The sequence below is a fragment of the Pelobates fuscus genome, chromosome 1 (genome assembly GCF_036172605.1).
Source record: "Pelobates fuscus isolate aPelFus1 chromosome 1, aPelFus1.pri, whole genome shotgun sequence".
Classification (NCBI taxonomy): Eukaryota; Metazoa; Chordata; class Amphibia; order Anura; family Pelobatidae; genus Pelobates; species Pelobates fuscus.
In genome coordinates, this window is record NC_086317.1 from 49,149,801 (window position 1) to 49,177,450 (window position 27,650).

General features: G+C 39.6%; 1 long non-coding RNA gene across 1 annotated transcript in view; it reads right to left on the bottom strand.

Moving 5' to 3' along the window:
- The window catches only part of LOC134602976 (uncharacterized), a 349,205-nt gene that overhangs the window by 291,912 nt on the left and 29,643 nt on the right, over nt 1-27,650 (bottom strand). Inside the window, exon 2 of the long non-coding RNA XR_010090449.1 lies at nt 13,048-13,096. This is a non-coding gene — a long non-coding RNA (uncharacterized LOC134602976). The remainder of the gene's footprint in view (nt 1-13,047; nt 13,097-27,650) is intronic.

The following is a 27,650-nucleotide window of genomic DNA, read 5'->3' on the forward strand; positions in this document are numbered from 1 at the left end:
GGCAGCAAGCGTTTACTCACCTCCCTGCAGCTCCTCCAGCTCCCCAGTGTAAATCTTGCGAGACCCGCGGCCGTCAGAGCTGGCCGCGGGTCTCGCGAGATTTACACTGGGGAGCTGGAGGAGCTGCAGGGAGGTGAGTAAACGCTTGCTGCCCGCCACCCCAGGACCGCCGGGCTTGTAATGAGCCCGGCGGTCCTGGGAGGTATTATCGAAGCACCCACTCCCCACTCTTATTCGAGTATAACGCGCACCCCTAATTTTAGATTAAAAACCGGTATAAAATTTTGCACGTTATACTCGAATAAATACGGTGTACAAACCTGTATTCCATTAGTGAAAACTCTAACCAGCATATTATATCATTAATTTATTGTTTGTAATATTCAGATCCATATTCCGGCATTGTCTTTCTTTTTACAAAGATGTTGCACACGTGTAAAATAAAATATTAAAAAGTCCAAGAATGAAAATGAATCATTTTAGGACATAATGTACACTGACATAATACAATTTTTGTACAGTTAGAATTTTTTTTTTTAAAGGACTATCAAATCAATACAGGTTTTAGACTTGTGGCTTATCCTTTTTACATGTGAGTTTACAGAGGAAGAGGTTCTATTTCAACTGTCAAAAGTAAAGACAAATAAGTCAATGGGACCTGATGGAATACACCCAAAGCTATTAAAAGAGCTTAGTGGTGTACTAGCAAAACCATTAACAGATTTATTTAACCAATCATTGTTAACAGGAGTAGTCCCAGAAGATTGGAAGTTAGCGAATGTTGTGCCCATTCACAAGAAAGGTAATAAGGAGGAGTCGGGCAACTATAGGCCAGTAAGCCTTACTTCAGTAGTGGGGAAAGTGATGGAAACCATGTTAAAGGATAGGATTGTTGAACATCTAAAAACACATGGATTTCAAGATCAGAGACAACATGGGTTTACTTCAGGGAGATCATGCCAAACTAATCTTATTGATTTTTTTGATTGGGTAACTAAAATTATAGATCAGGGTGGTGCAGTAGACATTGCTTACCTAGATTTCAGTAAGGCTTTTGACACTGTTGCACATAGAAGGCTTATCAATAAACTGCAATCTTTGAGTTTGGATTCCAATATTGTTGAATGGGTAAGGCAGTGGCTGAGTGACAGGCAACAGAGGGTTGTAGTCAATGGAGTATATTCGAAGCTTGGGCTTGTCACCAGTGGGGTACCTCAGGGATCTGTACTTGGACCCATTCTCTTTACTATTTTTATTAGTGATATTGCAGAAGGTCTTGATGGTAAGGTGTGTCTTTTTGCGGATGATACTAAGATATGTAACAGGGTTGATGTTCCAGGAGGGATAAGCCAAATGGCAAATGATTTAGGTAAACTAGAAAAATGGTCAGAGTTGTGGCAACTGACATTTAATGTGGATAAGTGCAAGATAATGCATCTTGGACGTAAAAACCCAAGGGCAGAGTACAGAATATTTGATAGAGTCCTAACCTCAACATCTGAGGAAAGGGATTTAGGGGTGATTATTTCTGAGGACTTAAAGGTAGGCAGACAATGTAATAGAGCAGCAGGAAATGCTAGCAGAATGCTTGGTTGTATAGGGAGAGGTATTAGCAGTAGAAAGAGGGAAGTGCTCATGCCATTGTACAGAACACTGGTGAGACCTCACTTGGAGTACTGTACACAGTACTGGAGACCATATCTTCAGAAGGATATTGATACCTTAGAGAGAGTTCAAAGAAGGGCTACTAAACTGGTTCATGGATTGCAGGATAAAACTTACCAGGAAAGGTTAAAGGATCTTAACATGTATAGCTTGGAGGAAAGACGAGACAGGGGGGATATGATAGAAACATTTAAATACATAAAGGGAATCAACACAGTAAAGGAGGAGACTATATTTAAAAGAAGAAAAACTACCACAACCAGAGGACATTGTCTTAAATTAGAGGGACAAAGGTTTAAAAATAATATCAGGAAGTATTACTTTACTGAGAGGGTAGTGGATGCATGGAATAGCCTTCCAGCAGAAGTGGTAGAGGTTAACACAGTAAAGGAGTTTAAGCATGCGTGGGATAGGCATAAGGCTATCCTAACTATAAGATAATGCCAGGGACTAATGAAAGTATTTAGAAAACTGGGCAGACTAGATGGGCCGAATGGTTCTTATCTGCCGTCACATTCTATTTTACTATGTTTCTATATATATAGTATAAAGGTATAGTATATATATATAGTATAAAGGTATAGTATATATATATATATATATATATATATATAGCATAAAGGTATAGTATATATATATATAGTATAAAGGTATAGTATATATATATATAGTATAAAGGTATAGTATATATATATATATATATATATATATATATATATATAGTATAAAGGTATAGTATATATATAGTATATATATATATATATATATATATATAGTATAAAGGTATAGTATATATATATATATATATATATATATAGTATATATATAGTATATATATATATATATATATATATATAGTATAAAGGTATAGTATATATATATATATAGTATATATATATATACTTGCGCAACTTTGTTCTATTTGTCTATGATATTGTCTCTCCTAGTTATATTTTGTAATCTCGGCGTGCTATTGTCTGATTAAAAAGAACACTCCAAACACCATAACCACTACAGAGCACCTTAGTGGTTATTGTTTCAGGAGAGTCTGGTGCCCTCCCAGAGTAAGTAGCCAAATCATTTGCAAACAGACAAGCTCTCTCAGCCAATGAGCTAAGAACTGCATTGCCAGTCTTATCTCTGTGCTGTAGTTTCTGGGCTGCAGAGGAAGAGGCAACTGGTGCCCGGCGGACCCCAGGTAAGTTGTCAAATATGCATTTTCAGTGCACTGTAGTGGGTATGGTCCTTGAAGTTTTCTTTTGCCTAATTTGCTATGTCCTTTTATTACTCCCTTCCTTTTTTACATTTCCCCATTTTCCTTAAAATAACATTAGTATATAGGTGGTTGTACTGTTAGTTGTTTTTGTAGTTGCATCCAGCACATACCTATCCTGGCATAGGCTGGCATTTCATGCAAATCACTGATCCCCTGTGTACATGGGAGAAAGATACTGCAGCAGAAGCAATTGTATTTGAACATACCTCCACTGCACACATTAACCAATTTAATGTTACGATAAAATAGTACTACCACCAATGCAAATGTCAAAGTTCGTCCCTAAAACATGACAATAATACTGTCTATAGTTTGTGCATGTATAAAATGTTATCAAGATCAAATATGCATTTTCACAATTACCTTTGATTAATTAGACACCTATTCCATCATTTAGTTTACATAATAGGAAAGTCACATTTTGTCAAAGAAGAGGAATTGTTTCCACAATGGGAACTCTAGTAATTATCTAACATTGTTAAAAGCCTCTTCCAGGGGGAAACTAAATAATCAAGTTAATTGTAAGTCATCCATGGACCTCTTTGTTCTTAGATAAATATTTGTCTTAGCCTTCTAGAGATAAGGTCTACAGCATGCATTCACAAAGCAAGTCTGCTTGTTTCAGTATATAAAACATTTAATTAAGATTATTTCCAAATTCAAAATCATTCCACCCTCCTTTTCACATTGATTTAAAAAGCAAGCAATAAGGTAGAAAAAAATTGACCAGCTGGTTGTAAACAGGGAAGAATGGATGTCCCACAGCTTCAAAACAAGGAGACATGCGCCTCCCTGCTGGTTAGAAATGGGGAGGAAGTCATCTCATACTGACTCAAAACAAATACAAGGAAGAAAAAAAATTGAGAAGAAAATGATCTGTGGAACCACATGCCCAGGAGCTAAAATGAGGTGGATTGGTTAATGTAAAAATACCACATTCTGTTGTTGGTAATAGCAGTGGGTGATTAGAATAAAACTTTTAAAACCAATTGATGAGTGAGCAGGTAGAAATGTATTCTAAAAATATACCCAAGCTTATAATATACATTCTTAAGAATATAGACTATTAGTCACAGTGCTGAGAAATTTTAACAAACTGTTTTGTTCTTAAATTCTTAGTAACCAGGATTGTGAAAACAGCATCTATGTTAAATTTCAACTGTAAAGATTTTACCCATCTTCCAGAAGGACTGGAAAATATATTATTATGGTTGTTAAAGATGTGTAAGCCTTTGAATGCATCAGAAATATTGTTCTTCCCAGTTGGCATATTGTTTGTTTTTTTTTATTTGTATTAATACTGAATATTTGCCACATCTAAAGAAGCCCAGGATAGAATGAAACTTGTCGCGTGATTTTTGGGAAATCACATGAGCAGCTGACTGGGAACTTTGTATCTGCTGAGGAAGCCACATCTTTGGATTAAAATCTGTTTATGTGAGACTGCCCTGATACTTACCACATGTTGAAGTAAGCTGCTAGCGGTATTCATTGCTGAATATAATAAAGTTAATTTAGCTAAATGAGAAAACATTTCCCAATGTCATCTTTGTCATTTCACTGCAGTTTCTGTGGAATGGATATGTCTCTTTGGACCCAAGCAGAGAGACTAACGAAGGTGGAATATGACTAATAGACATCTGCCAAGCTTGTCCACTTTTATAAGTGGAGGTTCACATACCATCCCTACATCTAGGTTGGCATCTAGATGTTGTTTAATGAGTAATGTAATACCACAGAACGTAAGTGTTTGCAAATCAGGATGAAGCCATCTTTTTGTCTTCAAAACCGAGAAGATTATGGATTAGTGCATCAACTGATTATCTTCGGTAAACCACGATAAACAGCTGTTAAAATAAATACTCTGGGATGGATGTTATCAGATACCACCCTTTCTTACATTTATTACCAAGACAAAACTTTATTATGATATACACTTCAAAATAATTTGGTAAATTACATTTATAAAAGGGTAGTTTTCTCGGATTATGTTTATCCTGCAGCAAATGCCTGGGACCCAGTGGTAACCATTTCACCCAAGATGTATCTAATGTATGCCCAATGATAGTCCAAAGGGATGCAGTGGTACCTTGCTTATTCCAACAGAATATATATCACTGGCTTGTTCCTATGCATTGGAGGAGTAATTACAGCCAGACTGCCTGTCTATGTGTGACTGTCTGCCTGTGTGTTTGTGACTGTTTGCCTGTGTGTGTGACTGTCTTCCTATGTGTGACTGTAACTGTGTGTGTCGCTGTAGCTGTGCTTTTGTGTGTGCCTGTGCCTGTATGTGTGACTGCAACTGTGTGTGTGATTGCCTTTAACGGAGTGGGTGTGTGAGTGTCTGCCTACCTGTAACCGAGTGTGTGTGACTATCTGCTTGTAATGGAGTATGTGTGACTGTCTGCTTGTGACTGTGTGTGTGACTGTCTGACGGTAACTGTGTGTGTGACTGTGTGCCTGTAACTGTTCATGGTTGTGTGCCTGTAACTGTGTGTTTGTTTCTGTGACTGTCTGCCTGTAACTGAGCATGTATGACTGTCTGCCTGTAACTGTGTGTGTGTGTGTGTGTGTGCGTGTGTCTGACTGTCTGCCTGTAATTGAGTGTGTCTGACTGTAACTGAGCATGTCTGACTAACTGTGTGTCACAGTATTATGTGACATTCTTAGTCTGCCCCTCTGTAATGCAGTGGAGGCAGTCTGGCACCTCTGGCCTGCACTTCTCTAATGAGACAGTTACTTATACTCCGTTGAAGGGGCAGACCAGATTCGCAGCACACTGAAACACCAGAGATCTACATTCCCCCCTCACTGCACTTTAACATCAGGAAAGGGGAATTAAATCTGTTTTTAAATCATTATTAATTTAATAAACCACCTATACAAACCTACACACCTATAAACACACACATATGGATAAAGGTGCATGACCGGGGAGGATGAAGGGGGTGGGTGTCGCTGTGAAGACTTTTTGCACAGGGCACCTAATGGCCTAAGGCTGGCCCCGAGTACAGCCATTCACGTATATTTCCAGGAGCAGAATCTGATTGAATGTGCTTATGCAAGTGACTGCTAATCATCTTGATAGGAAAATGCTGTTGCATATGTATTTTAAAAGTATACAGCTGATTACTTCTTGATGATTGTCCCAAAGAGGGTGAAGTTACAGCACTCAAGTATTCGCATATGATATTAAGATGTACACATGTACTTTTCCTGGACTTTACTACATCAGGAACTGTCCTGGACTCTTTGGTGGATACAGAAGATACATGACCTACAGGACACATTTTGAAGTAACTGGTAGGATTGAAATCTGATAATTTGGATTTTTACTGAAATATGTACGACCAACCCGAGTTAACATGTGTTGTACCTCATTCATGTGTTTTTTATTTGTTTTAAATTAGATAATCAAAGCCATGTATTTGCATAGTGGCTGTTTAAGATTTCTCAGAGAAAGAAAATGATGTCACCTACAGTTGTACTCTGGTAGAGCAAATGAAATCTGGCTCACTGGGAGTGAAAAATACAGGTTTAGACCACCCAGGTGCAGTATATAGAAATAAAATAAAATAAAAGGATAGTTACTTCCTTTTTGATCGGGTATAGGTACAACAAAAGGATTCCTCTCAATCCTCAATACAACTTTAGACAAAATAGGAGGTACCTAAACCTATAAAGTAAAAGAAAATACGCTCATAGGGGATTAACGTAAAGACACAAATAGTCCCTTATTAATATATTGCACTCACAAAATTGAAGTGATTTTCAGGCTCATCAGTTAAGTGGATTCTCACGAATTCCTCACGATTGGAATGATGAATATTGCATGTAAAAGATAAAAAATGGCATAGTATAGCACTGTTGTAAAGTATAAATCAGCTTTTAATAGTTGCACTTACAGTGTTAAAGGTATAAAAAGGCCCATCAGTACAAATCTGTTTGTCCCATCGCTGTGGAATATGGTAATCCTCATAGAGATATCCAGCAGGAAAAACAGGTATAAAACAAAATAAAATACAAATACAAATAAATAGCTCACTCTACGCGTTTCGTCTGTCTTCTCAGACTTCCTCAGGAGTAATAAAGTGCTTCGAATCCTCTGGGGACTTCACCTTCTTTTTATAGGGCTTCCCGACGTTTTTTTCATCTAATTTTCTCAATCAACTGATTCCGATCAGCTGTGTTTAAAAGTCCGTTTTCACCTTCCTTATATGGAGTTCCGGAAAGCGTCTGTGGAACGTATGTGCGTTCCATTGATCCAGAAGTGTCTTCATTCTCATCAGCCATTTGGAAGTTGTATATACCGCTGGAACGTATATGCGTTCCACTTCGTTCTCTCGCGGACTTCACAAGGATTATGCAGTCCCCGAGGTTCAAAGCAAACACAACAAAATAAGATCAAATTTCATTATATTAATAGCGTATTCTCTATATGTTCTATACAGTACTTCTCTTAAACCATTTCTTAACATACAATCGAAGAGATCAAATAAAACATAAAGTATAAGATATATATTTACATCATTCCTATTATATATTGATTTCTCACTAACATTGTAGTACATAATCAATTTTCTACATTAATAATTAATAGTATCTTAAAGGTGTAGACAGAGTGTGAGGAACTGACTCTGCTGGGTTTTGAACCCTGGTTTACATGCTGCTAAACCTCTTCCTTACCACTACACCAGCCTGCCTTTTGCAAATGTACCTGAGATCTGGTAACCTTGACTCTATAAGCATTGGTATCAGTGACAAGTCTCTTCAGCTGTGTCTGGTCATGTGTCTGGTTCTTGGTCTATAAAAGCCACTTCCTGTCTCTGTACCTTTGCCAGATTATTGTGGTTCCTGTACTCTCTAATCAAGCTTGTTCCTGTTTCTCCTACCTGTTGCTGATTTTGGACCGTTTTGACTTTGCTGCTTCTCCTTCCCACTGACCTCGGCTTGCCTCACTACGATTATCATCTCTCTGTTCCAGTCTCCCATCTCTGCTTAAGACCAGAAGGCCACTCAAGGCTCAGGGTCTCAACCACCTGGGTAACGAGTGGCTACCTCTGGCAGAAAACATTGCTGATCTGGCTACTGGACTCCAGAACTTTGTAACATCAATATCATTACACAGAGAGTAGCAAAGGGAGTGACAAAGGGGTGACAAAAGAAAGTATGTGGGAGGGAATAAAGGGAAGGATTCTGGATCACTAAAACCTTCAAAAATAGTAAAATATAATAGTCAAAAATATATAATAATAAAATAAAAAAAAATAAAAAGTTATAATGATAAATATGAGAAATAATATATAAAAAAAATAATAATGGGCATAAAGGGTATAAAAATGTGTGTAAAAAGTATGGAGAAAATTATTATAAAAAACAAATTAAATCAAAGTCCACATTAAGACCTAGTGGTTGAAGAGTTTTAAGTCTATGGATCCAGAATCCCTCCCTTTGTCTGAGTTTGGTGGTAATATCCCCTCCTCTTACATCTAAATTCACCTGTTCAATAATTATCCAGGATAAATTACACGTTTTAAACTTGGGACATAGATTACAGTGTGTGGGGACTGAATGGTTCTGAATTCCTTTCTTTATATTATTTAAATGTTCCAAAAGGCGTACCTTCGCTTTTCGTCCTGTTCTCCCCACGTATTGTGCCCCACACCCACACATAAGGAGGTATACTACATTAGTAGATGAACATGTAACACATCCTTTAATTTTAAATTCATCTCCAGTTGTTGTACTTTTAACCCCTTAAGGACACATGACGTGTGTGACATGTCATGATTCCATTTTATTCCAGAAGTTTGGTCCTTAAGGGGTTAAAGCCTTGTACATGACATGGCATAAGTCTACATGCTTTGCATTTTCCGCAGGTGTACTTTCTACTATGTTTTACCCCAGTTTTATTCGATGGTTGGAATAAACTGGGCGTAAGATAATTTGATAAGTTCCTCCCTTTTCTGTATATGACCTTGGGCATGTCTGGCAATTGACATCCCAAGTATTTGTCGTGCTGTAAAATAGACCAATGCTTTTTGATTATTTTGTTGATGGAAAAGGCTTTAGAGTTATACTGTGTATTAAATGAGTAATCAAAAGGGTTCTTTGAGTTAATTAATGGTTTAGGTTTATCAATCAAAAGGTCTTAGTGATCCAGAATCCTTCCCTTTATTCCCTCCCACATACTTTCTTTTGTCACCCCTTTGTCACTCCCTTTGCTACTCTCTGTCTACACCTTTAGGATACTATTAATTATTAATGTAGAAAATTGATTATGTACTACAACGTTAGTGAGAAATCAATATATAATAGGAATTATGTAAATATATATCTTATATTTTATACTTTGTTTTATTTTATCTCTTCGATTGTATGTTAAGAAATGGTTTAAGAGAAGTACTGTTTAGAACATATAGAGAATAAGCTATTAATATAATGAGATTTGATCTTATTTTGTTCTGTTTGCTTTGAACCTCGGGGACTGCATAATCCTTGTGAAGTCCGCGAGAGAACGAAGTGGAACGCATATACGTTCCAGCGGTATATACAACTTCCGCATGGCTGATGAGAATGAAGACACTTCCGGATCAATGGAACGCACGTACGTTCCACAGACGCTTTCCGTAACTCCATATAAGGAAGGTGAAAACTGACTTTTAAACACAGCTGATCGGAATCAGCTGATTGAGAAAATTAGATGAAAAAAACTTCGGGAAGCCCTATAAAAAGAAGGTGAAGTCCCCAGAGGATTCGAAGCACTTTATTACTCCTGAGGAAGTCTGAGAAGACAGACAAAACGCGTAGAGTGAACTATTTATTTGTATTTGTATTTTATTTTGTTTTATACCTGTTTTTCCTGCTGGATATCTCTATGAGGATTACCATATTCCACAGCGATGGGACAAACAGATTTGTACTGATGGGCCTTTTTATACCTTTTACACTATAAGTGCAACTATTAAAAGCTGATTTATACTTTACAACAGTGCTATACTATGCCATTTTTTATCTTTTACATGCAATATTCATCATTCCAATTGTGAGGACTTCGTGAGAATCCACTTAACTGATGAGCCTGAAAATCACTTCAATTTTGTGAGTGCAATATATTAATAAGGGGCTATTTGTGTCTTTACATTAATCCCCTATGAGCGTATTTTCTTTTACTTTATAGGTTTAGGTACATCCTATTTTGTCACTGGGAGTGAAATTACAAATAGGCTGGTATTAAATGAAATGTAAAATATTTAAGAAAACAGTAGTTTACACAACTCTAATCCATACATTATACACTACATAAAGAGAACCTAACAGCTTTAAAAAAAAATGGAAAAGCCCAACGCATTTTTTCAAAATAAGGATCACCATCACTCCCAGAGTATAAAGTAGTCATGACTAAAATTTCTATCATAGTTGTGATTGTCATCCAAATATGGGTGGGTGTCAAGATTCAACATTTGAATAAGTTACAGAAGTTATCTCATGCAACGTTCCCCTCAATTATCCATCAGATTTACAGATTAAGATATATTAATGTTATATTTGCTCTTTGATCCGTGCTGTGGAATTCTTTCACAAAGCAATCCACAATTCCAAGAAAGATTGCACATTTTCTTATTTTTACCCTTATTATTTCTTATTAAAACATTTTTTTAAATATTTTTTTTTTTTACTTTTTCCCATTTTTTTCAACCAGCCCTGTTATCTCGTTAGATTTACAAAAAATAATAATAATGCCAATAATCTCCATATATATATATATATAAAACAAAAATATATATCTGTTGCTCAGAGTCAGTGAAAATAGCTTTAACTCTTTAAAACTGTGCAAAAACTGTGATTAAGGAAAATAATACAAAACAAAGAAACATCTGACCCACAATAATAGCTTTTTATAAATGAGGGCACACAAATGTCTGGCATGAATCACATATATATTTCTATATACAAAGGAATGAACATTAGTGGTTGCTTTTTTGACCCCCTTCAGTGCAGACCAAAAGTTCACCCTTCCTAGAAAAATAACCTTTGAACTCCGATGGTTTAGGTCAAATGTGACAGTTTTTGAGGTCATGCTCTCATGCTCTAAAGGTTAAAGTCAGGACACAGATTCAGGACCACGGCTGCCAGGTGGCAGTTTAAGGCATCACTCCAAAACCTGTCACATTATTCTCCTTTCCTGAAATACAAATGCCTTCTGTTTATTGTTGTAGCCTCTATTAGTGTCCTACAATATCAGTGATAAAAATCAGATGTGCAAATGTATCTTCTACTCTGACAGAGACATTAAGCCAAAAAGAAGACGTAAAACTATCAGGTCTTTAATCTCAATATTTACATTTTCAAATCTTAACCTCTCTGATTCCAGATGGTGACAGGGATATTTCAAAGGTTGTGTTGAGGTCATATGCATTGGTAAACAGCTGAATATGTCTGATGCTATTTAACTAGGCACTTTGTATAGAAGAGCCACAATGGCCTGATCTCTGCACAGGACCATCTTTATCTTTCCTTTTGCTCTATGTATAATGCACTGTCTTCCCTCTATCCCCAATTGTACAGCGCTACGGAATGTGTTGGTTAGTAATAAAAACAAAAATCTTAGAATATTATATAAGAGGGAATTAACGCATTATATTTTTTGCTACACCGTCAGGTTTATTCAATAAAGAATTTCAAAGTTAACTCAAAGTGAATTTACATTTTACACATACACACGCACACATGCACATTCACTCTAGTCAACAGTAACATATTCCAAAGGAAGCATTGATAAAATATGAGGCTCCCAAGGCCAAATAACCTAGCTATGGCATGCTTTGTTGGCACAAAGTTTGCCATATGAAGTTCTCCTGAAATGGCCCATGATTGTCCATCAGTTTTTTTTTTTATCTCCAGGGGCAGAGATCCCTAGATTCATTCTTCAACCTGCTTCCTAATATGAGGAGCTGGATAAATGTTAATTCATTGCATTGTTCTTGCATCAAATAGAGGTAGGTACAATTTGGAGAGAATATTGTAGACGAGGGTTGCTAGTTTGTGTTTGTTAGAATGGTTAGAGAGAAGAAAGGCAGTGGAGACCATCTGATTGACGAAGGCAGCGTTGCGTTGTGCAACCACACTAGCCTGCCAAATTTTTGGATTGGCAGAGATTATCAGCCTTGGTGAACTCAGCAATGGAGGCGAGATGGTGGCACAGCACTACGAGGGAAATTAAGTTAAGTAAAACAATTTTTTTTCCTACGGATAGGGGAAGGAGGACATACCTAAACTGCTAACAAGGCACTATTGCAATAGGAATACAAATTTTTATTCTTGACACTATAGTATTCCGTTTTAACAGCGTCCAAATACCAAATAACTGAATGGTATGTGGCTCCCCACCTTAAATAGCTGACCAGGTCGGTAGACATTAATTATTCTCATACTCCTTGAGAATTACTTACTCTGGCAAATTGATAAGTAAACTGCTAATTTGGCATCCGAAATTGGTTTCCGACTCAGCTGTCGTTCCAACTTAGCTACTATTGTCCAACTGTTCATGTTTGGCTGGCACTCACCTCGCTTCGCTGGATATTACATCTTTTGATTCCTCAGAATACAAAACAGCCATTTCTTTCCCAGGTACCAGAAAACCTACTGCCATGGTAACCACAGAAGGGGACAAACATCCATATTCTGGCCACAAAAAAGGAAAGAGCAAGCAAAAAACCCTGTTCCATCCAATGCTTAAAAACTGCTGTTAGCTCAGAGATGGTTTCCCCACATTGAAATGCACATGGAATCGTGTCGACTACTCTATCTGTAAGCTGTTAGCACAAACATCCGCATGCTGAATAAAAGTACATGTGTACTGTATCTAATATTATCTCTTCTTTTCAATGAATCAAACTACCAAATGACCTGCTTTATCTTCAGTGTTCTACGACAGATTTTGTTTCTTTATGTATCTTTATGAAAGCAGACGTTTTTAATAGTTTTCGCTTCTCTGTCATACATCATTGAAGACATCCAAAGAGTCTAAATGAGATTAAAGCACTTAGCATCGGTAATGTAGAATTCTATTACTATAAAATGTCAACAAAATGCTTTTAACTTACAATTTGAGGATTCTTCACATCAAGCAAGCTGCAAGTAATCCTTGAAGATCTAAAAAATAAAATAAATTAAAAAAAAAAATACATTGAAATACAAGTACACATTAAAGATATTCTTTCAAGTTGCATAACAGAGTTCTAGACCCACGGAGATGGTTAGGTAATTATTATTTTTTTCTGTTTTAGATTAGATTATGTTTGTTGTGGACAGAAATGCATTACATGCCTCTTTTGTAACTCTTTTTGTAAGAGCAATAAAAAGTGTGTGCAAATAAGGACTAATGATTTCTGACCACGGACACTCCAAGCAGAGATTGGCAGCCAAAGGCAAAATACTGGATAGGACTTGCAGTTTATAGCAGCCAGAAGAGAACAGTTTGTGTAAATCTAGTATTGTATATTATTCCCACTATTTCCTAGCCTAGTCATTTTACAAATATGGGGTCGACTCTGTAAGTGAACCCTATTTCTATTTCATTTAAAGGAACGCTTGCAAATTTAAACTTGAACAGGACACTGTAAACCCTCTTCCTTTAAACCAAATATCATACGATAGCATAACAAACCTGATCTTTCCCTGTATATGTAGACAACTATGTTGAGTCCAGTGGCGTTATTTGCTTGTGTAGACATGGACGTTGTAAAGATAAACTAAAAACGGTCTGTTGCAGTAAAACAGAAACGTTTTAATATTAGAGTAACAATACAGGAGCTTACCAGAACTTTCCCAGAGACTCCGAGTTTGAGGGAAACTTCCAGAGTTTCCAAAATAAAGAGACTTCTTTACTGAGTCATTAATATATCCTTACTATACCTAAGTGTCCCTCTTCTAGAGACGCAATTTCTCTTAACACCCAATTCCCACCATTTTCTATTATTCCAGAAAAATAAGTAGATAAGTATTGTGTTAATTTCCCAGTTTGTATATAAGGCTCTAAACCAGAGAACTTTACAAACGATGAGACACTGCTGACGTTTTAAGTTCCTTTCAAAATATCTTGCCCATAGCCATATATGAAATGGAAGCTGAAGAAGTTTAGGTCCCATGGGCATATTGATATTTTAAATAAAGAAGTGTTTCCTACTTACTTGTATAATGATGTGCTTTAAAATTTCCACAGTGTTCAGTTATCAAGTTCAACTTTAATTTGTTAAAGTAAATTAATACTGCCTTTTGTTTATGTTTTATTTGCCCAACTTTGGTATCTTGCTTATGGTGTATATATGTTGTATATATGTGCAACGGGTTAAATCAATATTAAAACAGAAAAAAAGAGAGCTCCACAGATACGTGCATTCTATTCAATTGTCATATAAATGTTGAAACAAATTAATTGTTAAAAAAAAAAAAAAAAAAAAAACTCCAATCTATATACAGTGATTTAAACTATATACATTTTTTCAGAAATCTTTTTCCAAATTTTGGTCTATGAAGAACTTTGGTCTAATTTTCTGCTGCAAATCTGTCCTTTTCCTGATTTTTGTGTGTGTTTGTTTTACTGAAAATGGGTATTTAATGAGTTACCTACATATTAGCGTCGGGTGTTTAAAGAAAGAAGAAAATTAGAAAGACATTTCAAATTGATGCCATTGGGTGTGAAGTGTATTCACTACCATGCATCAACACGATGCAGACCTGAATGTTATATTTTAAATGAAAATAATTGGTGTTGAGGATTTAAATGGTCATATCAATCATCTTCATAAGGTACAGTGGGGAGCCATACATGTAGCACCAACAGTTACAACGGTGATGATTTGAGCTCACTGCTCAGTGAATTACTAGCAAAATTGGCATGTTAGAATCATCTCTTAAATATCACACTGAAATGATATAATGCACAGGGAGTAGATGTTGGAAGAACACCACTTTACCTTAGAATGAACGTGTTTCTTTTGTACTTTTGTAATTAAATAATAATTCATATCATATTTAGAGTTTTTATGATAACAGCCATGTTGTTGTTTTTTTTGGACTGTTTTTTTTTTTTTTTGTACATTTTACAAAATGTATCATAGATTTATATAAAAGGTTTAATATTTAATATATTTCTGTCTCAGAACACTAGCACATTTTGTATAATGGCGTGCTTTAATCTCTGGGTTACTTGCATTATTGATTTCTAGATAAGCCACTTTTAATCTCATCCCATCTGCTAAATAAATCTTACAATCTTGATATCAAGGATAATTAATACAGGACCTATGTGACTGTATTACCCTTGGGAGTTGCACATAAGTGTTAAAAATCTATAGGGGGCACTCAAGGCAGCAACGAAGCAAGCATAATTCATATGTCAGGAATAAATATTCTATATACAACATAGCACACTATGTAAGCCTCAGAGGAAATACGTTCTTCATTAAAGTTTTCCGTTAGAGAATATTTTGCAGAACTATCAATGTGTTTAAACAGATGTGGTGTTAAATGGATACATGGCATTGTTTGTAATAAAGAGGCCTGATTGGTCAGTACATTCTAACCCCTGCAACGCTAATGACTGATTGCTTCACAAAAGAAAAACAATCATACTGGCATATACAATGTCAGACCTTTATAGCAAACATATGTCTTAAACATTTTTTTCAAATCTACTTTATCCTAAAATTGTATAAACAAGACGTTAAAATGTCAGCCCTTGATATTTTTAGTCGTGATGAAGTTATTGTGTTATTTTTTTAACATTTTGATTTCATTTGATATATTTTAGAAAGAAATAACAGTAATGTATACAGATATTTGTATGAAGATTTAAGAGCTGTACATATAGCATAGTGTGATGAGGTCAATTCATTAGTCTTTGAGATTTGGCTACCAAGCTAGGTAATGACGAGCCCACATTGTCAAGTTCAGCAGCCTGTCAGGGAGGTCAACAGAATTTGTTTTGTAAAGTGCCAACGTGACCCAGTGAGTCTAACTTCTACATCTATCAGGACTACTCCATGGAAGGGCTGGTAAGGGGGATAAGGGGCGTATTTCCAAACAGGCTATTAGCATATGAGCTTTGCTGGCTGGAGTCTAACACCATTCATCCATGGATTAAAATAGCAGTTGGAGATGCCTGCTGACAAAGAACTTTGAGAGTAAGCCAGCAGGCAGATAGCTAGCCCAGCACCTTGTAGGCTTGTGCATGGGCAGGTAATCCACAATTTCTGATTTTTTACACCTCCACTGGTTCTTCAGAGTCGCAATGGCCACTGGGATATCTCCTGTGAGATGGCAGTATCTGGCCGCCAGATTATGATAAGTAGATATGATGCTCCAACAGGTGTTAGCAAGTCTCATAGGTTGAGATGAGATGGTTGTGACATCCATAACTCTTACTGTCTGTGGTGTCAGTGGAAGCCTAGGAAGAGGGGTAAGTCTCTTAGGAATGCACACATCTCTGTAAATGTTCTGTTCTATCATGCTCGATACCGGTGGAGGTTTTAGGGATATATGATGTCACTCTTCGCAATTCCAGCGACCTTCATCAGTCACATTAGTCCGTTGCATGTGCAGTGTGAGTAGAAGAGTCCACACAACACATCCAAATGTTTCCTTCATGCTGTGAAGGTTCTACTGATGCAAATTGCAGGGATATATGATGTCATACTTTACAATTCCAGCAGGTTTCATCTGTAAGTTCCACAAATGGCATAGTCCACGTGAGTAGGACCATGCACACTTAGGTCTGTGTGTTTTTTTCCCTCCCCCCAACCTATTTCAAAACCTGCCAACACTTGTTACAGAATTAATATTTCCAGGGGATGAATTTAGTCCGTTTTAGAGTTTGGCGATGAGTACACCTTAGTAGTTTGCTTAGAATTTATTAAAACTTTTCAGTTTGGTGAAATTCTGTTACTATGCAACAATTATTTAGCCTTAAGGATGAAATATAGCCTTAACTGCCCTAACAATCTATACAAATCACAGATTAAGGAACATCATGCACACAGAAGACCATTTTGGTCTCTACAATAGAGTAAATTACTTAGAAATGCATGTTCCAGTGCATGTTGCGAGTGTGCCCCCACATTTCCCTTTTTTTGACATAAGAAATAGTCATAAAATCTGAAGTTTTAAATTAATAATCCTTTCAAATTTTGAAAGAAAATTCTATTTATTAAAGTAAGTTTATGTAAAAAACAAAAACAAATCACAAACCTTTAGAATTAGTTTGAAAACTGACAGTCTCTATGATCTTTCCTTCTTCACTCCCTGCACAGTAGCAAGGAAGACCATAGAGACTAACTGTCAGTTTTCCAACCCAAGGTGCATGTATATGGCTGAAGGATCCTGTCACATGCTATAGCTAGGGAAACATTGTTCTCTAATTGTTTTACATATACCTGATTTAAAAAAAAAAATATTTACTTGATAAAAGTATTATTATGTCTTATCATTTAAGACTCAATTGAGTTATCTGGGTTGCATAGAACTGCTCATTTTAAATATTAAAATATTTAGAGCTAGTATTAGATATTTAAAGGCCAGAGTGTGATAATGACAAATGCCTTTAAGGGGTGAAAAAGATTCTCAATATTTCTCAATATTCACATATTCCAGTAAGAGAAAATGTTGAGCAGTTATCACATTGACTTTTATTATGATAATATTAAATGTGACTTATACCTTCCATTAAGGGTGCAAAATTAATAAGAAAAAAACACAAGCTGGATTCCTTTGGGAATGGTCTTTTAAAAATGTTGACCCTTCCCGGATTCAGACAGTAGTTAAAAGGACTCTCCAGGAACCTACATATTAGAGGCTATGCATAGGCTAGGCTAAAGTTAATTATATTTTTTGTTATCGAAAGAGTCACTATAGTGTTAAGAATGCAAATGTGTATTACTAACGCTTGTTGGCCCTGTCTGTGAGGAAGTTTAAAGGGACACTATAGTCACCTGAACAACTTTAGCTTAATGAAGCAGTTTTGGTGTCTAAAACATGCCCCTGCAGCCTCACTGCTCAATCCTCTGCCATTTAGGAGTTAAATCCCTTTGGGGACTTGGGGATTTTTCTCATCTCCTTATAGTGCACTATATTAAAGCTGATAATTAGGGGTGAGTTGCTGTTGCCATTTGGCTCATTATATCCCTACCTATACATATCCTTCTATTGACAGGCGTGGAATCCTAGTACCACTGTATATACTTTATTTATTTTTTGCATTTAGCAGTAACTTTTTGTATATACTTCATTTTGGTATTTAATAGCATTTTTTCTGCTCATGGGTCTATAGTGACACCCTTAGCGGTTCACAGCTACACCTGTTACCGACAGCCAGCATTATAATCCTAGACACTGCCGCTATAGTTATTTCCAGAGATGCGGTTAGTTTCATTTGATTTCTTGAATCTGACCACATCTGTCCTTTTTGTTGTTTGATTTTGTATATATGGGGTTATGCCCCTTCTTGAGACATCTGGAGTCTCTAATTGGTACACCAGTCTCTGAGTAGACACTCGGCATTACTTCCTCGGGTTATCCGGGGTTGTCGGCACAGGTGTACACCCAGAGACACTGAACTTTTTGTTCTCTGTTTTCCCATTATTATATATATACATTTTTGTCTCTGCACTGTTCCCTTAAGCAGTAATATATATTTCAGCTTATAGTAACAATGCATACAAACAATTGATATATTCTATATATCTATATTATATAAATATAAAAAATATAATATTTTTATATATTTTGGTCCTTAGAGCAGCACAAGCTCCACATGTCCTGGGTGTGCACCCCATTCCCTTTTTCTATTTTATATGTATATATATTTATTTGTCTGTGTGTATGTGTGTGTGTGCACGCTCGTTAGTTTAATATAGAATCTCATACTGCACAGGTGGTGATATGATCTGTGCAAGTTGATCATGTAGGACTAGCAGAGTCTCGCAACATGGGTTCCAGCCTCAAAAGAACTGAAAACCATGTGACTATCCAAGCACATGATACATACATTAAATTATATTTCCATCTGAAAGCCATCACAATTTAACCTTTTTTTTAATCTTACTTTCCATTTAATCAGAATCTAACATGGTGACACATGGTGACACACTGCATACACCCGCTTAATATATCCTGTATGCTACTAATAAATTTCACCTTTTAGCACTAAAGGTTAAAAATCAGGTTATATTTAGGTGGATACTAATCATGTTAAGCAAAATAAATCAATGTGAAGCCTATCTCCATTTTATAAATAAAAATTGCAGTAATGGCTCATACATAGGGCCACTTAGGCAAGCACCCCATTAGATAATTTGTCAGAATACAAATAAGCAGAAAATATTTTGCCAATGGTAAAATAACGAATTAAGGGTTAACTTGCAAGTTTCTATTATAAATGACCGTATACCATACATTTACTGCAGTACTAATATTTCCATTCCCCCTCTATCTCCACAGCACAAACTCACTCAGGGCCGGCGTTTCCTATAGGCGACTTAGGCAGTCGCCTAGGGCACCCCTTAACAAGGGGTGCAGTCAGGAGCTCTGGCCCCCTCATGCTGCAGCCGCCTGCGTGCTCTAAAGAGTGCCTCAGGCGGCTGCAGCACTACCCGGGCCAGCGCGTCCATGTGGGCGCACCGGCCCGGGGACACAATTTATGAGGGATCAGCTGGAGGTAAGCGCACAGCGCTCCCTCCTGCTAGTCCCCCAGTGTAGCATGGCAGAGCTCCAGTCCGGTCTGCAGTACAGGGGCATCCATTTTTTGTACGCGACCAGACTGACAGAAAGTGCTCGCTAAGTGAGCACTTCCTGTCTGTCCGGCCGGGTACAGGAAACAGAAACTCCTGTACAGCATACTTGATCAGAGCTTGGTCATGCAACATAGGATAAGAGAGGGGGGTGAGGAGAACGGGGGGAGAGACCACTGAGGAAGGGTGGGGTGGGGGAGAGACCCCCATGGGAGGGGGAGGGGGTGAGGAGAGACCACTAAGGAAGGGGGAAGGGAGAGGGGGTGTGATGAGAGACCACTAAGAGAGGGAGGGGGGGTGAGAAGAGACCACTAAGGGAGGGAGTGGGGGGATGAGGAAAGACCACGAAGGGAGAAGGGGTGAGAAACGACCACTAAGGGTGAGGGGAGAGGAGGGACCACTAAGGGGGAGGGAGGAGAGAGCACTAAGGGATCGGGGGAGAGCTTTAAGGGATGGGAGGGGAGAGCACTACGGGAAAGGAGGCAGGGGAAAGCATTTAGGGACAGGAGGGGAGAGCAATAAGGGACAAGAGGGGAGAGAAGCTGAGGAAGGGGGGAAAGAGAAGCACAAAGGGGCTGGTAGGACTCAGCCCCTATCCTACCCTACAAACTCTCTCTTTCACTCTACACACACAATGCTTCCATATACATACACAGAAACACACAATGCACCCCTACACACACAGAAACATGCCATGCTTCCCTTACACACAGATAAACATACAAACATACAATGATAAACATACAATGCATCCATTACACACAAAGACAATGCATTCCTTGCACATATACACAGAAACACACAATGCATTCCATACACACACACACAAACACACACTGCTTCTCTTACACATACACAGAAACTCAATGCATCTCTTACACACACACTCAATGCACCCCTTACAGACACACACACTGCATCCCTTACATACACATAAACACACCTTGCATCCCTTACACATACAAACACAGATTCACACAATGCATCCCTTAAACACAACCAGAAACACACAATACATCCCTTACACACAAACACACACTGCTTTCTATCCCTTACACAAAAACACACGGCATCCACGACACACACGCACACACACTGCATCACCTACACAAACTGGTGTCCCTATACACTACATTGCATAAGCACACACTTTAGATCCTCTACACTAACACATAACACATCCCCTACACACTCCACTCCCTGTGAGTGAACTCATGGGTGGAACATGTAGGTGAACGTATAGGTGGGCATACTCACCATCAGGCCCTGGGGCCCAGACCTTGAGCTGTGCAAGGGGCCCAAAAAAATGGAGCTGCTTCCCGCTCCCCCAGAACATTGACTTTTGTGACCACAGTTACAAACAGCCTCCAGGGATCCTGTTCTACACCAGACCAGTGGAGCCAAACTGCAGCTAGAGCCCATCACCATTCTCATATGGTTGTTAGTAGGCAATCTAATATATTATCAGTGACACTAATCTCTAATTTACCTCACATTAAAAGGACACTATAGTCCCCAGAACCACTGCAGCTTAATGTAGTGGTTCCGGTGTCTATAGCCGGTCCTTGCAGGATTTTTAATGTAAACACAGTGTGCAGCACTGGCGTTAGTTCATATTGCATATGGGTGGGGCATTGTGATGTCACATGGGGGCGGCAGCAAATTTTTCTTTCTTTCTCAGATACCGCAGGTGAGGATGAATATGTTACACTCACCAGTATTAGACATGTTGCTGCTACTGACTCCCTGACACTTCTAATCTGTACTCCCATATCCATACCCCCGCTGTCCTGCAGCATGTAGAATTGCCATACTCCCTATGTAGAATCAATTAATTAACCATGACTGTCATTTAAGGAGACCCTCTGTGTCGGCTACCTGATTTCATGTAGAGAAAAAAACATAGTTCCACTTTTTGCCTGACAGCACTTACAAGCCTTGTCTGACAAAGTGCAGGGTTTATAAAAGTACAACACAAATATCATAATCTAGCATTCATAATCCGAACAGCAACTCAATGAAACCCTAAATACAATGTTTTAGCTAATATTTATATATCTGCAAACTGCTAATGTCTACATATTGCTTGTAGCTGTATATACATGTTAAGTCTTGTTGTGCAGAGTTGTGATTCGTGTTTCCCGATGGAAGCCCTATCACACACTGATATTTTCTGACTTGCAATTTATACTTGTTCTAAGGCATTGTTTAAACCAAATGATATGTTATGTACCAATAAATGTCACAGTGAATTATTATTTATAAAATAGATACCGGCATTATTTATAAAATAGATACAATTTTAAAAATGTTTCAAAGTAAATAAAAGGAGAAAAAGACTGAAAAAACAAACAAACCTGATGACTTTGACATTTCAGGTGTCCAGCCATACTATAGATTAGAAGGTATTAATATCACCTTCTTGTTGCATTAACCTTGGAACTGTAAGAGTAGTAACGTTTCTGGCTCTACATTGACCCTTTGCCCTTGAGGAAAATTGAGATGGTTTTATAATAGTACAGTAGGAGCTGGGAAATTCCAGGTGTAATATTTAGTTACGACTGATATTACCATCATATAAAATAAAGAATATCTTAAAATTCTGAAAAAAGTCACAAGTAACTACAGTGAGAACCAAACAACATATATCTCAATATAAATATTATCAAAGTAAAGCAGATATATATTTCGACCTTAAAGGGACACTATAGTCACCTGAACAACTTCAGCTTAATGAGGTTGTTCAGGTGAGTGCTACAGCTACCCGGAGCCTTTTTCTTGTAAGCACTGTATTTTCTGAGAAAATGCAGTGTTTACATTGGAAGCTTGGAACACCTCTTGTTGCAGTCAATCAGACGGCCACCAGAGGGACTTCCGAGTTCAGAGGCCCTAAAAAGGCCTCTCGTCCGATGCATTCTGGGTGAATGCATCAGACGGGCTATCAGCACACAAAGCACTGTGAACGCGCTTTGTGTGCTGATAGCCTGTCAGCACTGCTGCGGGCGTGGCTTCAGCTGACAGCTTCAGCTTCAGCTGACAGCTGAAGCCCGAACCCACAGGGAGCTGACTGTCCACAATAGTGGTTGGGGGGGGGGGGGGGGAGACCTACTCTCCTTCCCCCCCCCCCCCGGCCCCCACCGCTGTGCGGCGGGTGGGGGCCCTAAAATTATCAATAAGGGGGGGGACCTACTGTCCCCCCCCCGGCCCCCACCCCTGTGCGGCGGGTGGGGGCCCTAAAATTATCAATAAGGGGGGGACCTACTGTCCCCCCCCGGACAGTAGGTCCAATAAGGGGGGGACCTACTGTCCCCCCCCGGCCCCCACCCCTGTGCGGCGGGTGGGGGCCCTAAAATTATCAATAAGGGGGACCTACTGTCCCCCCCCCCCGGCCCCCACCCCTGTGCGGCGGGTGGGGGCCCTAAAATTAAAATTATCAATAAGGGGGGGACCTACTGTCCCCCCCCGGCCCCCACCCCTGTGCGGCGGGTGGGGGCCCTAAAATTATCAATAAGGGGGGGACCTACTGTCCCCCCCCGGCCCCCACCCCTGTGCGGCGGGTGGGGGCCCTAAAATTATCAATAAGGGGGGGACCTACTGTCCCCCCCGGCCCCCACCCCTGAGCGGTGGGTGGGGGCCCTAAATACAAAGGGGGGGGGGACCCTAGTTAACCCTCCCCCCCCCCCCAAAAAAAAATTATCTCCCTACCTACCCCCCTCACCCTAAAAATAATGAGGGGGGGAACATTAACTAAAAACCTGTAAAAAAATAAAAAGAGATAAAAAAAACTTACCATTCGATGTTTTCTTTCTTCTAAAATCTTCTTTCTTCAGCCCAAAAAAGGCCAAATAAAAATCCATAATAACCGACGCAATTAAAAAAAAAAAAAAAAAAAAACCGAGCGCAAAAAAATAATCCATCTTCACCCATGGAGGGCTCCGCGCAGACTGAGCTCCGCAGGGTGGGCAAGGCTTATAAAGCCTTGCCCCGCCCTGCAATTAGGCTAAGAACACTCTGATTGGTGGGTTTAAACCAATCAGAGTGCTCTTTGTCATTTTACAAGCGTGGGAAAGTTCTTTGGAATTTTCCCACGCTTGTAAAATGACACAGAGCACTGTGATTGGATGGATTTCAAGCCATCCAATCACAGTGCTCTGTGTCATTTTACAAGCGTGGGAAAGTTCTTTGGAATTTTCCCACGCTTGTAAAATGACACAGAGCACTGTGATTGGATGGCTTGAAATCCATCCAATCACAGTGCTCTGTGTCATTTTACAAGCGTGGGAAAATTCCAAAAAACTTTCCCACGCTTGTAAAATGACAAAGAGCACTCTGATTGGCTCAAACCCACCAATCAGAGTGTTCTTAGCCTAATTGCAGGGCGGGGCAAGGCTTTATAAGCCTTCCCCACCCTGCGGAGCTCAGTCTGCGCGGAGCCCTCCATGGGTGAAGATGGATTATTTTTTTTTGCGCTCGTTTTTTTTTTTTTTTTTTTAATTGCGTCGGTTATTATGGATTTTTATTTGGCCTTTTTTGGGGCTGAAGAAAGAAGATTTTAGAAGAAAGAAAACATCGAATGGTAAGTTGATTTTATCTCATTTTTTCTTTTTTACAGGTTTTTAGTTAATGGTCCCCCCTCATTATTTTTAGGGTGAGGGGGGTAGGTAGGGAGATATTTTTTTTTGGGGGGGGGGGGGAGGGTTAACTAGGGTCCCCCCCCCCTTTGTATTTAGGGCCCCCACCCACCGCTCAGGGGTGGGGGCCGGGGGGGACAGTAGGTCCCCCCCTTATTGATCATTTTAGGGCCCCCACCCACCGCTCAGGGGTGGGGGCCGGGGGGGGACAATAGGTCCCCCCCTTATTGATAATTTTAGGGCCCCCACCCGCCGCACAGGGGTGGGGGCCGGGGGGGGACAGTAGGTCCCCCCCTTATTGATAATTTTAGGGCCCCCACCCGCCGCACAGGGGTGGGGGCCGGGGGGGACAGTAGGTCCCCCCCTTATTGATAATTGTAGGGCCCCCACCCGCCGCTCAGGGGTGGGGGCCGGGGGGGGGACAGTAGGTCCCCCCCCTCATTGATAATTTTAGGGCCCCCACCCGCCGCTCAGGGGTGGGGGCCGGGGGGGGGACAGTAGGTCCCCCCCCTCATTGATAATTTTAGGGCCCCCACCCGCCGCACAGGGGTGGGGGCCGGGGGGGGACAGTAGGTCCCCCCCCTTTTTGATAATTTTAGGGCCCCCACCCGCCGCTCAGGGGTGGGGGCCGGGGGGGGCAGTAGGTCCCCCCCCTCATTGATCATTTTAGGGCCCCCACCCGCCGCACAGGGGTGGGGGCCGGGGGGGGACAGTAGGTCCCCCCCCCATTGATAATTTTAGGGCCCCCACCCGCCGCTCAGGGGTGGGGGCCGGGGGGGGACAGTAGGTCCCCCCCCTTATTGATAATTTTAGGGCCCCCACCCGCCGCTCAGGGGTGGGGGCCGGGGGGGGACAGTAGGTCCCCCCCCTTATTGTTAATTTTAGGGCCCCCACCCGCCGCTCAGGGGTGGGGGCCGGGGGGGGACAGTAGGTCCCCCCCCTTATTGATAATTTTAGAAAGCGAGCTGAGCTGTCAGTCAGACAGCTCAGCTCGCGAACGCGCATTCCGCGCACATGCGCGGTAAAGCGCTCAGGTTCTTCATAGGGCGGCATTCAATGCCGCTCTATGAAGAACGCGATTGGTCCAGCGCGAAGCCGTCCCATTGGGCCCCGCGATTTCGTCATTTTGACGAAAAAGGGGGCGCGGCCTAGCGGGGAGCTCGGCGCTGGAACGGAGGTAAGTTTTTAATATAAAAACACCGATTTTTTTTTTTTAATTAATGAAAGTTCATATAAAAGCAAGAAGGAAGGCTGGGGGACCTGTCTTTCTTGCTTTTATATGGTGACTATAGAGTCCCTTTAATTAACTGTTATCAGAAATATTCAAAGCTTTGGCTTGGGTAAAAAAGTGTGTGGATCCGGCTGGGTCGGATCGCTTGTAGAACAGCTGCCTGTCAATCAAGCAGGCCTGCCCACCAAGGGCAGACAATGCAGAGACCACTGACACAGCATAGCGTGGGTGTGTGTATGCTTGTGCAAAGCTTGATGGGACAGGGCCTGAAAATCACTAGAATCGGGGAGGATGGGAGGCCTCAAAACACTATTATATAGAATTTTAAAAAGTGTATATCTTGAACTGATCAACATTTTTTTAAAACAGAACATATTAGCTGATCTTTGCTTCTCTTGGGTGCAAAGGACGGGTTTTATTATTTAAATAATAATTTTTGATCTTCTGCAGTGTAATGCAGAGGGCTACTTAGTAAGCCACATATTTTGAGTGATGACTTCACATGCTCACACCACAGCTTTCTCCCATAGGTTTTAAGTAACTTTAAGTAACAGCCCCGAGGTGTACACACCGGAGGGGGGACATTCACAGCAATCCAAACAAAAAAGTCCAGGCACACAGACATTGTATTCAAGCAGATTGTAACAGAGGTGAGACAATATTTTGGCTCTGCTGTAAAGTCTTTGTCAAGTCAGGCTTGCCAAAGGCTTTGTAGCAGAGCCGAAACGTTGTCTCACCTTGCATTCTATTATATGTCTGCTTGAATACAGTAATTGTGTGACCTTACTTCTTTTTTTTGTTCTGACTGTTTCTGTTTCTGAAGTCAAAAAGTAGTTGGGATCTTGCAACCAGTCACTTGAATCAGTGAAGAAGCACAAAACATGCATCATGTCGTAAACGTGTCAGATCAATGTGCATTTTACATGTGACAGCTTCCTTTTAAATGTGAGTAATGAATGTGCAGCTGTATCGTCTTTACAGTCATTAGGTACGGTAATTTTAAAGAGACATGAAAAAAGTTTGTCAGGAGTAAAGTTAGGAAGGGTTACCCTCTCACCTTCACAAGCTCTATCCTCAGATGACAGGTGTTCAAGGCTCACTAGCACATACCTAGTGGTCCTGCACGGTAATCGATCCTTACCCCCATTATGACATTGATCATACATGTATCTATCCCCTCTAACTCAACAGCTATTTTATTTCTTTCACTCCCACTATCCATACATTCATTTAAAAGATATTTGGTTAAACATTTACTAACGGCAGCCAATCAATTAATCCCAGTCTTCTGGAAACAAGCAAACGTACCTAATATCAGGGGTTGGGTAAGAAAGGATGAATCCGTTCGCATTTTCGAAGAGATTCAAATCTTTATCACATAAATATCAAGACTATTTCGATACATGGGCTGATTGGCTGTCCTGTACCCACTAACTCAAGCACTGGTACTTTCCCATATAATGCCTCTCCCCATTCTCTCACTCTCTCAGCTAAGATTTTTATTTATTATTAACATTTTCATTATCTATATTTCCTATATATGTGAGGCGGCAATAGAGGCGACATTTGTCATGCTGATTTTGACATCTTCTTACCATATAACATAATAATGGTGACCAGACGTTCACTCTCGCCCTTACCCCTACGGTTTTGTTAACACGCCTAGTTTTCTATGTTATGTCACCTTATGTTACTTCATATTTTTATTATTAGTTTTTACTCAGCAATGTTGTTTATAATGCAGTCTAGTCATAATCTACCATAGTCTATGAGCATTTATTTGTTAATCACAGTAGACACCTACCCATTGTCTCATGTGTATAGGTGCACATCTCTGTACTGCACTTTGACTTTTAATTAAACGTATTAAAATAATTAGGATGGGTTTTATTTATTTATTTATTTATATTTTATTTTATTTAAAAGCATTGATTCCAGTACAGCCAAGTGTATCTGCAATGCACAAATTGCTGTCAAATTAATTGAATGCATTTGATGAAATGTGCTCAGTTATTCGGAGGAGTGGTGAATAGTTGTAAAATTATGGGACTTGCTAGATT